The sequence below is a fragment of the Rutidosis leptorrhynchoides genome, chromosome 1, assembly GCF_046630445.1.
Source record: "Rutidosis leptorrhynchoides isolate AG116_Rl617_1_P2 chromosome 1, CSIRO_AGI_Rlap_v1, whole genome shotgun sequence".
NCBI classification, from domain to species: domain Eukaryota; kingdom Viridiplantae; phylum Streptophyta; class Magnoliopsida; order Asterales; family Asteraceae; genus Rutidosis; species Rutidosis leptorrhynchoides.
In genome coordinates, this window is record NC_092333.1 from 366,639,456 (window position 1) to 366,654,832 (window position 15,377).

Consider the following 15,377-nt stretch of genomic DNA (forward strand, 5'->3'; position numbering starts at 1 on the left):
CGGTAGGTGTGGATCTTCCGTTAGCCATGGTATTCTAAACAAAAATTTTGACTCAAGTCAAAATCCAGTATGCAAATAGTAATAATACAGTATATAGTGACCAACATGGAATCAAAACATCACATGTTATTAAATAATGCATCTAGGTACAAATACCACAGAATCATCGTACAGCAATGTAAATAGAATATCGTGCAAGAATTAAATAATGCAAAGTTCCATTCATTAATAATAATAAGTTTCATACATCTGAATAAGTTCGTACAATACATATGAAATACATGAAACTATATCTAGATTACATCATGAAATCTAAATACAAAGTCCTATGGTGAAGGCGGGTGAACTGCTCCTCGAGCCATCTGCTCCTCGAGCTCAGTGACTCGAGCTTGGAGAGTCTCAATCTCCCTCATCAGTTCCTCGTTAGAGGGAGCTGGTGGGGCAGGCGGCTCAGGTGGGGCGGGTGGTGTGGGTGGTGCCGGTGGTGCCGATGTAGATGGTCCGGCTCCGGATGTAGACGGTACGTCCCTAGATGTAAGTGATCCGTATCTAAATCTAGGTGGTACGGTTCCAGGAATAGTCAATACGTAACGGGGAACCTTACGTATCTGTGGGTCGGCAGGGTATGGCACAACTCGTTTACGAGCAGTAACCCTACGACGATGGCCAAATGCATCAGTAAAAGCACGACCTCCATTCACCCCTGGAATGACGGTGCCGTTGAAACGGTACCGCTTCCTCGTCGGGGTGGAGGGTGCCTGAATAGGTCTATCAGCAGGATCCTCATCATCGCTGGAGTCGTCAAATGATGAAGAATCGGCGGATGATGAGTCATCCGAATCGTGTGGTGGTGACACTGGTGGCTGAGCTGGTAACCCGAAGCGTCCGAAGGCGGCCACCATCTGTCTGTGTCTGCCTGGCGGAATCACGACTAAACGTCCGTCGGGAGTGCGTCGGCAAGGCGTGCGCATGTGGTTACGAAACGGCCCTTCCCCGAACTCCGCGGGGATCTCAATACCACTAATGCGGGGCTGTGACCTCGAGGGTCCGGGAGCAGACACTGGGGCAGGTGCACTAGTACCAGCTCCGGAAGTAGAAGCGCCGGGATCACTAGTGGGTGTCGGGGCCGGTGTATCTGTAACATCCCGCATTTTTCCGTTAAATTATTTTAACGACCGTCTTTTTTTTAGATAATATCTTCCGTTATCTAAATTCGTAGTTTCCGTTGACTAACGTTCATAATATTTCCATTATTTAATTATAACATCACTCGTTTACTCGAGCGTTTTCAAAATATTCGTTCGGTAAAATCCCGCACCCGCTTCTAAACTCGAGGGACTAAAATTGACACGAGGCAAACTAGTTGACTAGGTCAACTAGTCCACCCCAATCACCACCATTCAATCATCTCCATCTCTCTCTCTTTCTCTCTAGCAAGAACACACACACATTTACCCAATTCAATCATTCATCATCTAAATTCGATCTAGGAGGCCAACATCAAAACAAATTACGTATTTGGAATACTCTCTTCATCCTCTACAATTTGATACCAACTTCATCTCGTTTGGGTAACATTTCTAAAACTCTAGATTTCTCTAAATTCGTGTTTTTGATTTGAAATGGTGTTAGTTAGTGTCTATGGCTCGTGTCTAGCACGAATATATGATTTACTTGCTCGATTTGTTGTTTTGAGTAACTAGTATGAACAATTGAAATGGGTGTGCTTAATCTTTGATTTTGGATGAGTTAATGTTGTTAAATTGTTAAAGTTCATGTTTTAATTGTGTTACTAGTATCACTAGCTTCAATTTGGTGTGTAGGTTGATTTGGAAAAACATCACTAACATGATTATTGATTTTGTGATTCTTGGCTAGGGTTTGATAGCTCTTAAAATGGACTTTTGATGATTTGAATGCCATGAAACATTGTTAGTAAGTGTTTAGTTGTATTGTATGTTTCGTTACCTTCAAAACGGCATATCATATGTATAAATTGGATTCCCGAATCATGAAATGCATTTTGCGAACTTGAGACTTTGATTATGAACATTTAACGATCTCTTGAAGAGGTTTTTGTTGTTGTAAATGATAAACTCGATTGATGATATGTGGTTAGTTGTATCCTTTGTCAAAATACCTTCCCGATGATATAGGATACATGTTTTGATTGTTTGCGGGTCATAAATTGGGATTGTTTGAGTTTTGGTTCGTGCATTTCTTTGTTGCAGCAAAACAGGGCCTGGATACAGATCTGGACGCCGTCCAGATTCTTGGACGCCGTCCAGCCCTTCAGACTTGGACGCCGTCCAGCCTTTTGGACGCCGTCCAGGCCTTCAATACTGGACGCCGTCCAGCCATTTTGGACGACGTCCAGATGAACTATCAGGGGCTGTCCAAAATTGTCGTTTTTCGTTTAATTATAACTATGCTACGCACCTCCGATTAACATGAAACTTGACCAACATGCTTATATATGATTAAAGACCTCAGAAAAATAGTTCGGGACCCGACCCGAACGTGTTGACTTTTTCATTGACTTTGACCCGACCAAGTTTGACTTTTAGCCAAACTTAACCGAATACTTATACAATCTTTCTAACTCGCTTCTATACTTGTATCTTGCATGAAACGTGATAATTTGATTTACATGCTACTTAATCGAGTCGTAACGAGCCATAGGACTAATTGAACACTTTGACCGACCGTGTTTACCGATATTGATACAAACCTATTTGTTTAGGTCAAGACTAGCATTCGTTCTTGCATACGTTACTTGTGAAGTACTATTATACTCTTGTACTCGAGGTGAGATCATAGTCCCACCTTTTCAGCAACTTTTTATACTTTTAAATTGTGGGCTGAGAAACATATACTTTGTTACATTTTGTACTACTTACTTTTATACTTTGAACACAAGTACGATGAAAGAAACATTCCACAGTGAGTTAGAACAAAAATCCTCAATTCGATTATCATTAGTTACACTTGCAGGGTGTAAGCGAGAACTTATATTGTGTGGCCATACGGGTTTGACAAACCCTCATTTCGGACTGTTCGCTATCGTCTACGGATGAAATATATTTTTGAGAAATAGTGTATATTCTAACACTATTGTGATGGGGTTCTATGGAAGGAAACGTTAAGTCTTGATAATTGGGTGCTCGCGAACAAACTTTTGGAATGCAACTTTTGGATGATCAATTTTATGGAAATACTAAATCTTGTGATTCAAAAATAACGTTTATTACTACATCTATGATTTAACCAACGTTTTTCGTTGACAGTTTTCTATATGTTTCTCAGGTTCATACTTGGCTACTTGATTTATGCTTCCGCGCACTTTGATTACTTGCTTGGAGTCAAGTATACATGCATACGCTAGGGATAGCGCTTTTGGATTCAAACTTAAAGCTTACATACTTTTGCTATTTATAGCAAACCGTGATTTTAAACTAATTATGTCGCAAGTTATTTCATTTACACTTTATAACTTTTGTAAACTTAAACTTGTTGTCGAACCGTTTTGTAAAATAAACTTTGCAAGTTTTGTTCATTTCAAATGAATGCGACATGATTTTGGTCAAACGCGTCTCATATAGAGACTATGACCACGCAACGGGACCTAAGTAGACGGCACCGTCAATGACGATTTTGTCGGGTCACTAAAGATGGTATCAGAGCGTTGGTTGTAGGGAACTAGGATATGTATTAGTGTGTCTGACAGAGTCGTTAGGACGCATTAGTGAATCTAGACTACAACCGGATTGTTAGCCATTGCATTCTGACATACATTTGCTATAGATAGCACTTACTTGACTACTTGTGCATTATACTTAAATCATTCTTAGGCAAACTTCTTAATGATACCAAACTTTCATCATACGAATCGGTATTCTGCCACTTTCTGGTAAACCACGTTAATTTCAAGATTCATACACGAAAGGATGACAACGACTTCATTAGTCACACTTGCTCGGGAACTCTGTCTCCCAGATTGTTATTCGCCACCGTCTCAACTTACTATCGGTGCCACACCAGTGTTCTTCACTATCTACCACTTCTTGTTACTACCATCACTACTCTAGGTGAGTATCGTCGTCACTACTTATCACTACGGTTGCGTACTACTCGTTATCATAATTCGTTACTCTTTTCGTGCCTAAGGACATTATTGTTTGACTTGAGCCGCATTGACGTGAACAATCATTTATACACTTCCCTCAGGAAACGCTCCTTCCGAGTTGCACTAATTCTTTCGATTCAATACGAGTCACGTTAGAGACATCGTTACACTTTGTTCATTTTAAAACTTTATGATTATACGAACTTGAATCTATGGAGTGATGTGGGAATGGAGGTATGAGTTAGCGTAATATAACGACACTCGATCAACGTGGTTATATTACGGTAAGTCATACCAAAGTTCTAATGACACGTGATGGTGGTTGGACTCGATCAACCTAATCACCACCATGTGCCATGTACATGACTTCATCTTTCTTGATGGGATATCCGAAAACCCCGAGAATACTGATAACAACCATACCCGGGACACATCTTCGATTATTGTCGAACCATAGTTATGCTTCCGAATGAATGGCAAATTCTTTCAACATCAGACGTATGTTATACGTGTATACTATCTCGTTTTCGCATAGTTTTATCGACGAACTACAAACTGTTTGGTATGCTCACATCGAGGCGGAAACTTCTCTTGCATTACACTCGTACTTCCGTTTAAGGAAATCATTATTCTAAACTCTCAATGGAGAGAGAGACTCTTCACGTTATACTAGTATTCACCACGAGGGTGAATAGTCCTAACAAACGTTTTCGAAAACTGATAAATCTTCCGCGGCGCGAAATTCTTGAGAAACGGAAACTTGTTCTAACTAAAGTTTTCAAGTCCTAACAAACTTATTCAAATTTATCTTAAGGAAATGTACCTCGTTTCGGATCGAGATCCTCGTTTCACTTCTAGATTTAGGAGTGCCTTACAAAAGTCTCGGGACTACGTTTAGACATGAGTACCGCGTATCATCCACAAACCGACGAAAAAAGCACATGTACAATTCAACCTTGAAAACCGTAATACGAATTTGCGTTATCAACTTCAAATTTACTTGAGAAAAGTATTTGCCTTTAGCCGAATTCTAGTACTACAATAATCTTCATTCGAGTATTAACGCCACACCTTTCGAGAACTCATATAGCCACAATTGTCATTTTCTAAATTGTTGAACCGAAGTAGTTGACATGCAAACCACCGGACCCGGACCCGGACTCATTCATGAGATAACCGTTATGATCGTTCAAATCCAAGAAAGGCTCAAGGCGGACCGTAGTCGCCAAAAGAGCTATGCCGATGTTAGACGTGGACCTCTCGAATTCCAAGTGGGTAACCGCGTAACGTTAAAAGTTGCACCTTAGGAAGGTGCAATCCGTTTCGGGAAACGTAGGAAGCTAAATCCGCGATACACAAAACCTTTTAAAATCCTGGGGCGTTTCGGACCCGTTACTAGCCGTTTAGATTTTTCAACTCATTCGAGTCTCCGTACATCCCACATTCTACGTATCAAACTTAAAGACGTGCCTTGCGAAACCAGGACTTGTTACCCTCTTCGACGAACCTACTATCGATGACAAACTTTCCTTCCTAGGAGAACCGGTTAAAATTTTGAATCATGAAACCAAACTCTGAAACAACGTAAAACCCCGACTGTCAAAGTTTGTTGAAATGCCCGATGAAGTACTTTCACTTATCCGTAGAATGGGCAACGCACGATCTCGATGAAGGAACAACGACTACTACTTTCAACTAAATTTCGGGACGAAATTTCTTTTAAGGTGTAGGTAATGTAACATCCCGCATTTTTCCGTTAAATTATTTTAACGACCGTCTTTTTTTTTTAGATAATATCTTCCGTTATCTAAATTCGTAGTTTTCGTTGACTAACGTTCATAATATTTCCGTTATTTAATTATAACATCACTCGTTTACTCGAGCGTTTTCAAAATATTCGTTCGGTAAAATCCCGCACCCGCTTCTAAACTCGAGGGACTAAAATTGACACGGGGAAAACTAGTTGACTAGGTCAACTAGTCCACCCCAATCACCACCATTCAAACATCTCCATCTCTCTCTCTTTCTCTCAAGCAAGAACACACACACATTTACCCAATTCAATCATTCATTATCTAAATTCGATCTAGGAGGCCAACATCAAAACAAATTACGTATTTGGAATCCTCTCTTCATCCTCTACAATTTGATACCAACTTCATCTCGTTTGGGTAACATTTCTAAAACTCTAGATTTCTCTAAATTCGTGTTTTTGATTTGAAATGGTGTTAGTTAGTGTCTATGGCTCGTGTCTAGCATGAATATATGATTTACTTGCTCGATTTGTTGTTTTGAGTAACTAGTATGAACAATTGAAATGGGTGTGCTTAATCTTTGATTTTGGATGAGTTAATGTTGTTAAATTGTTAAATTTCATGTTTTAATTGTGTTACTAGTATCACTAGCTTCAATTTGGTGTGTAGGTTGATTTGGAAAAACATCACTAACATGATTATTGATTTTGTGATTCTTGGCTAGGGTTTGATAGCTCTTAAAATGGACTTTTGATGATTTGAATGCCATGAAACATTGTTAGTAAGTTTTTAGTTGTATTGTATGTTTCGTTACCTTCAAAACGGCATATCATATGTATAAATTGGATTCCCGAATCATGAAATGCATTTTGCGAACTTGAGACTTTGATTATGAACATTTAACGATCTCTTGATGAGGTTTTTGTTGTTGTAAATGATAAACTCGATTGATGATATGTGGTTAGTTGTATCCTTTGTCAAAATACCTTCCCGATGATATAGGATACATGTTTTGATTGTTTGCGGGTCATAAATTGGGATTGTTTGAGTTTTGGTTCGTGCATTTCTTTGTTGCAGCAAAACAGGGCCTGGATACAGATCTGGACGCCGTCCAGATTCTTGGACGCCGTCCAGCCCTTCAGACTTGGACGCCTTCCAGCCTTTTGGACGCCGTCTAGGCCTTCAATACTGGACGCCGTCCAGCCATTTTGGACGACGTCCAGATGAACTATCAGGGGCTGTCCAAAATTGTCGTTTTTCGTTTAATTCTAACTATACTACACACCTCCGATTAACATGAAACTTGACCAACATGCTTATATATGATTAAAAACCTCAGAAAAATAGTTCGGGACCCGACCCGAACGTGTTGACTTTTTCGTTGACTTTGACCCGACCAAGTTTGACTTTTAGCCAAACTTAACCGAATACTTATACAATCTTTCTAACTTGCTTCTATACTTGTATCTTGCATGAAACGTGATAATTTGATTCACATGCTACTTAATCGAGTCGTAACGAGCCATATGACTAATTGAACACTTTGACCGACCGTGTTTACCGATATTGATACAAACCTATTTGTTTAGGTCAAGACTAGCATTCGTTCTTGCATACGTTACTTGTGAAGTACTATTATACTCTTGCACTCGAGGTGAGATCATAGTCCCACCTTTTCAGCAACTTTTTATACTTTTAAATTGTGGGCTGAGAAACATATACTTTGTTACATTTTGTACTACTTACTTTTATACTTTGAACACAAGTACGATGAAACAAACATTCCACAGCGAGTTAGAACAAAAATCCTCAATTCGATTATCATTAGTTACACTTGCAGGGTGTAAGCGAGAACTTATATTGTGTGGCCATACGGGTTTGACAAACCCTCATTTCGGACGGTTCGCTACCGTCTACGGATGAAATATATTTTTGAGAAACAGTATTTGTTCTAACACTATTGTGATGGGGTTCTATGGAAGGAAACGTTAAGTCTTGATAATTGGGTGCTCGCGAACAAACTTTTGGAATGCAACTTTTGGATGATCAATTTTATGGAAATACTAAATCTTGTGATTCAAAAATAACGTTTATTACTACATCTATGATTTCACCAACGTTTTTCGTTGACAGTTTTCTATATGTTTCTCAGGTTCATACTTGGCTACTTGATTTATGCTTCCGCGCACTTTGATTACTTGCTTGGAGTCAAGTATACATGCATACGCTAGGGATAGCGCTTTTGGATTCAAACTTAAAGCTTACATACTTTTGCTATTTATAGCAAACCGTGATTTTAAACTAATTATGTCGCAAGTTATTTCATTTACACTTTATAACTTTTGTAAACTTAAACTTGTTGTCGAACCGTTTTGTAAACTAAACTTTGCAAGTTTTGTACATTTCAAATGAATGCGACATGATTTTGGTCAAACGCGTCTCATATAGAGACTATGACCACGCAACGGGACCTAAGTAGACGGCACCGTCAATGACGATTTTGTCGGGTCGCTACAGTATCGGCAGTAGCAGCAGCAGGTGTAGCAGTAGGTAGGGCGACGGGGTCTGAGTCTGTACTGCCCGAAATGCCAGCAGGTGGAACATCCGACATCTGAACAAGGAAAAATAAATTTTCCATGTCAGTAAGTCATAAACAAGCAGGTATTAGGCCAACAGTTTAAATCATGTATAACAATAAGTAGCATGGCAATAATAACGAATCGTACAGAAGTAGCATGCAATCGAAAGCAAGTAATATCATGCAGTAGTGAAATTATGTAGTAGCATACGGCATATAGCAGTAAAAGTAAGCAGCAGTATGCAGTAAGTTCAGCGAAAACAAGTAAACTAGCAAGTTGTAGATTAGTCCTATTAGTGAATCCTACTCGGGTCGGTCTTAGACTCACTAATGCAACCTAATTCCCTACAACCAATGCTCTGATACCAAATGTGATGCCCCGTACAAAACCATCGTGTACGAATCATCAATAACAGGATCATTACAAGGTTAAGTACTATATGCTGTAATTAAAGAAGTTGCATTCACGATAAAAAGGTGATGTCATAACCGACATCAAATGTTTTACATTTCAAAAGCATGCTTCACTAAGTAGAAGCAAATAAATAAGTGTACGTGACCGCAAAGGTCGTTACATAACATAGTTTCAAAAGTAAATAAGTTTGAATGCAAGATAAGTAGTCATGCGATAACAACTCTAAGCAGCGGGTTCTACAGCACGACTAGTACACAGCGGAAGCAACCTCAAGCACCTGAGAAATACATGCTTAAAAACATCAACACAAAGGTTGGTGAGCTATAGTTTAAGTATAACAGTATGTAAGGTAGGCCACGAGATTTCAGTACTACAAAGAGCGTTTCAAAACAGTATGATAAAGTATATGTTAACCGTGGGCACTTGGTAACTAACTTAACGTTTATACCCCCTGAAAGTACACTTGGCAAGTGCGTATGTCTACGAAGTATTAAACACTCGTTAAATGCTAGCGCTACTAGCCCGAGTGGGGATGTCAAACCCTATGGATCCATATCTAAGATTCGCGTTCACGGTTCAAAAACCAATGATTAAACGTTACCGAGCTAAATGGAATGTTTATGCCGTTGCATAACCCACACATATATAAGTTTTAGTACTCGTTCCTAGTATGTAAAACATAAAATCTGCATGTATCCTCAGTTCCCAAAATAAGTTAAAGTAAAAAGGGAATGCTATAACTCACAATGATATGTAGCGGTAAAGTAGTAGTCGGGAAAGGTGTGCAACTAAATGGTCTGAAGTCCTCAACCTAAGTCAAATAGTACTAAGTCAGTAAATCGTCTTAATAGGTTTAAAAGTATGTATTTAAGGTCTTAAGGGTCATCATCATTCATCATTAAACAAAAGGCGTAAGGTAAGTTTCGTTTATGAAAGTAGTTTTCAACAAAGTCTGACTTCAGTCTGTCACCAAGGCCTCTACCCTTACTGAATTAAGGTGAAACCAGTGGCCATGGCTCCGTCTATGAGTCCCTTAAGTGTGGTAAAATTTACAGAAGCAAACTCGTCTTGGTTTGACCGTGGCGACGGTCTAAGTGCGAGTAGGTCAGAAATTTCTGCACAACGTTAAAGGACATAGTAACGATCGGAGGGCCATAAATCCTAAACCGTAACTCGGATTAAGACGAGTCCTATATGAAAAGTTATCTACTCGAAAATTTATATCTAAAAATCAAGGTTAGAACAGCCCAGGTCTACTGGTATGTTACAGAATCACCAGACCAGTAGCTTTTGGACAGAACAGTGAGTTTAAAAGGGTTCCGGTGGTCTTGGTGCTTGATGTTATCATGGTTCTCATCCTTGATGCATATAGCTTCAAGTGTACAACTCATTGATGTATCTACATCATCTTAACCAAGTCTTGGCCATCATAACCCATATGCAAGTCTAAGACATGAAGCACAACTCACTTAAGAGTTGTATGAAGTTTGATGAACCAAAGTTGCATCAAAGTCTTAGATCTAACACATACATGGACTTTAAAGCTAATAACAAGTTACAAACTTGAAAGTAAACTAACTAATCAAGATCATAAGTAGTAGAACATAGTTCTTAGTTTGATCTTGAAGATCCAAGACTCAAAAGTCTAGATCCAAAGTTATATTTAAAGAAAACTTATTTGTGTGTTCTTGAACTTTCAAAGTTAACTTAATTTGTTCAAGAGATATGAGATCAAGACTAACTTGTAGTACTTGACCATATAAACTAACTACATGAAATTAAAGTGCATAAATTGAAGAAGTAAACTTAAATAAACAAGAAAAGATTCATGGTTGTTCATACTTTTAAAGATTCAACCAAAGTTGATCTTTAATTAAAGTAAACTTTAAGTTTACTTCCATGACTTACAAGTATGTCTTTAATCAACACAAGAAGTTTATAATCTTTGAAACATTATATGTAGAACCTAAACTAGAGAGTTTAGTTCTTGATTGTTCTTGTTAAAACAAGATAAAGGATGAATCAAACTAGAAAGTTAGATTCTTGAAATATGTAAGTAAATAACAACAAGTAATTAACTAATCAAAGACTAGTAACAATAAACAAAAGATGATGATGATTATTCATGTATGTATTTAGTTTTAAGACAAAGGAAAGAAGAAGAGAAAAATGTTCTTGTTACTTACAAAAATGTAGAAGAATATGAGAGAAAGTTTGAGAGAAAAGTGAGTGTGTGTGTGTAAATGAAAGAGTAATATGAATACAAGTGAGTATGTAGTGTAAAAAAAATTCTAAACACCACTACATGGCCATCAAGGCCGACGGCTTTTGGGGTGGGGGAGGGGGAAAGAGTTTGTTTGTTGGTTACATGGATGAAAAGTCTTACAAAAGTGGGGTAATAAGGGTGCTTACATGGGGATTATATGATAACAAGATTCTAAAGGAAGTAACTAACTAGTTACATGTTAAATGGTACTTACAAGTTGCAAGAGTGGGCTAAATGGTCCATTACAAAATGTAGGGTGGGCTTATAAGCCCAAGTTCAAGAGTCCACTAGTTTAAAACAAGCCCAAGTTCAATAAATCACAAGTTAAACCAATTAAAGCCCAAGTAACTAACTAATAGCCTTAGTTAATTAAAATGATTAATAAATTTAATCATGAATGTAAATAATATCTAAAAATATTATTCGTGAAAGTTCCGGGTGTCACAAAGACGTTTCGGGCACTTAAAAGTCAAGTACGGGCAATCATAGCAACATGTAAATGTAATAACATACATTCGTTTAATCACACGTATTAATAATAATAATTATTAATAAATAAATTTTGGAAAATCCAGGGTCGTTACAATCCCAAACCCCCGGTTACCTCGCACTACCTCGCACCACTTCACTAACCATCGTTCTCTTTCACTTCTCTCTCTCTCATTTTTTATTCTAGTTCGAACAACAAAAAGGAACATCACCAAATCACCCCACAACCCTCATCAATAACAACCACCTTCGTTATCATGCTACTACTGCTATTAATTTATGTTGTTTTGTGTTGTCGTGATCAACCTAAACACCACCTTTTACAACCGAACACCATCACCCTTAACCACACGAAACCCATTTAATTCTATCGAAACCCACTTTGCACCATTACTTTCTTCAACATGAAATCATTCATCACTACCTTCGGCAATCACCATATTCACCCTACAATCACTACCATTATCGCCACCTGTAACCACCATAGCCACCATGTTTAACCACCTACAATCACCACCTTGCTTTACTTCTTCTTAACCATCGAATCACTGTTACGACACCACTTTGTTTTCCTTCTTCTTCCTTACGATTACAACCATCCACGACTTTAAAGGCGATCCCAACACCACCCATTTGTAATGTTTCTGTTTCAAACTCAACCGAGAGCCACCCTACATCTTTACAACCATCACCTTAAACACCAACAAACTCGTTACCTTTATACGTACTACTTGAATACATCAGCCTATATCTGCGAGTGACTACTACTTGTGTTCCTTCCTATTTTCGCTGTTAACCACCAAAGATTACCACCACGAGCCACCACCATCACCATCTTAATGTATTATCTTCTTTTTCTATTTAAACCATCACAACCTTTCACCATCATAACCTATAATCACCACCACTTTTTCATTACAACCGTCACCACTAAAACACGCATACAACCACCACAACACTGCCACTGTTTCAGATGTTATAGTTATTTTCCTTTCTTTTGGTCAACTTCTAGAACACCATCAAGTAAAACAATGTAAGCGACTTTTTGCTGCAAGATATAATTACATATATATACGTTCGTTAGTAATAAAGAAAGAAATAAAGTGATTGTTGTTTTCAAATGAACCCCACCATGTATCTCCCACTTGATATATGTTATGGCATAATATTAGTGTTTTTATTTTTAAATTTTTCGCCTGCTCGAACTATTGGAGCCAACTACAAATGAATTGAATTTGGTCCATGATCAATTTAATGTGGGCCGTAACATTTATATGGGGTTTTCTATTTGGGTTTGTGAGGAAGTGGACCATGTATTATTTATGGTTGGGCCACGGAAAATCGAATCCATCGTTTAAAGGTGATATGAGGATGTGATACCGTAAAATAATGATGAGGTTATTATGTTTAATGATGATGATTATGAGTGTCGATGATGTGAAGATAATGATATAGTGATGGTAGATTAATGATGGATCATGATGATGAACTAAATAGATTATGATAATAAGGTATAACAGTGACGATAATGTTAAAAAGATGATTAAGATGATCGTGATTATGAAAAAGAAGATGACGTTTTGATTAGTTAGAATTTTATGCTTATGATCATGTCGTGATCATGATGATAATAAACAAGTTAATGATGATGAAAATATGATACGTGAGCATGTTTATGATGGTTACGGTTAGAACTATTATGATGATGGTTATAGTATAATGATAATGAAACCGTAATTGATTGTTTGGTTTTGGTTAGTGGGATCGGATTATTTGGTGAAAAAAAAAAGGAAAAAGCAAGACAGATAAATTTACAGGTTAAATAGATTTAGGCTTTTATATAAATCAGAAATGAATGAGATAGAAGAATGGTTAAAGGCATTAACGTGTTAGCAGGAGGTCGCGGGTTCGAGCCCGGACTGGGGCATTTTATCTTTTTAAAGCCTTTTCCATTTAAGGTAGTCATTTTATTTATTATTATTATTATTATTATTATTATTATTATTATTATTATTATTATTATTATTATTATTATTATTATTATTATTATTGCTATATAAGTATTATTAGTATTATTAAAAAATTATCATTTTTATCATTAAAACTATCATTTTATTATTAGAGTTACCTTTATTTTATTATTATTATTATTATTTTAACATTAATTTTATTATTTTTAACATTTTAATTATTACTATCATTATTTGTATTACTAATATTACTACTAGCATTATTATTATCATCACAACAAATATTATTTATATAAAATATAATTATTACATACAACATAACAAAATTGATATTTTTATTTATTTTAAAATATATAAAATAAATTTATGAAACATATAAGTTATTAATATAAAAATGATATAACTAATAAACTTATATAAATATATATATATATATATATATATATATATATATATATATATATATATATATATATATATATATATATATATAAATTGGTTCGATTACGATTATACGTGTTAATATATATATGAATGATATAGGTTTGTGAATCCGAGGCCAACCCTGCATTGTTCAGTTTCGTCGTATGAATATTTTTACTACAAAATATTGGATTGTGAGTTTCATTTGCTCCCTTTTTAAATGCTTTTGCGATATATATTTTTGGGACTGAGAATACATGCGCTTTTATAAATGTTTTACGAAATAGACACAAGTAATCGAAACTACATTATATGGTTGAATGATCGAAGCCGAATATGCCCCTTTTGCTTGGTAGCCTAAGAATTAGTAAACTGATCTACTAATTGACGCGAATCCTAAAGATAGATCTATTGGGCCTAACGAACCCCATCCAAAGTACCGGATGCTTTAGTACTTCGAATTCGTTTTTATCATGTCCGAAGAATTTCCCGGAATGATAGGGGATATTCTTATATGCATCTTGTTAATGTCGGTTACCAGGTGTTCAATCCATATGAATGATTATGATAAACTAATGAACTCACCAACCTTTTGGTTGACACTTGAAAGCATGTTTATTCTCAGGTATGAAAGAAGTCTTCCGCTGTGCATTTGCTCATATTAGAGATATTACTTGGAGTCATTCATGACATATTTCAAAAGACGTTGCATTCGAGTCATCGAGTTCATCAAGATTATTATTAAGTAAATTATAGTTGGATATATTATGAAATGGTATGCATGCTGTCAATTTTCGACATAATGAAAGTTTGTCTTTAAAAGCGAATGCAATGTTTGTAAAATGTATCATATAGAGGTCAAATACCTCGCGATGTAATCATATGTTATTGCATTCGTCCTTATGGATTAGGACGGGTCTCGTTACAGGTGGTATCAGAGCGGTGGTCTTAGCGTACCAGGTCTTGCATTAGTGTGTCCAACTGATAGTTGTATAGATGCATTAGTGAGTCTGGACTTCGACCGTGTCTGCATGTCAAAAGTTTTGCTTATCATTTCTAGTCGGAAATCATTTGCTTATCATCCTTAGAAAATTACCTATTTATCATTTTTAGTCTAGACACGTCTTACTGCAGTTAGTGCATCGATAGTGTATAGACAAAATTCATATCTTAGCGTATCTGTTACTATAGACTTTACCTAACAGCTTCCGTAGATTCATCTGTAACTTATGGGATTTTAGTATTATATATGCATATGTAAATTATGTATTGCAGGGTACTAATCTACATCCTATAATCTATTTATTATCGAAAATCCTTCATCTGATCGTACGAGATGAATCCCTCAACCAGTTC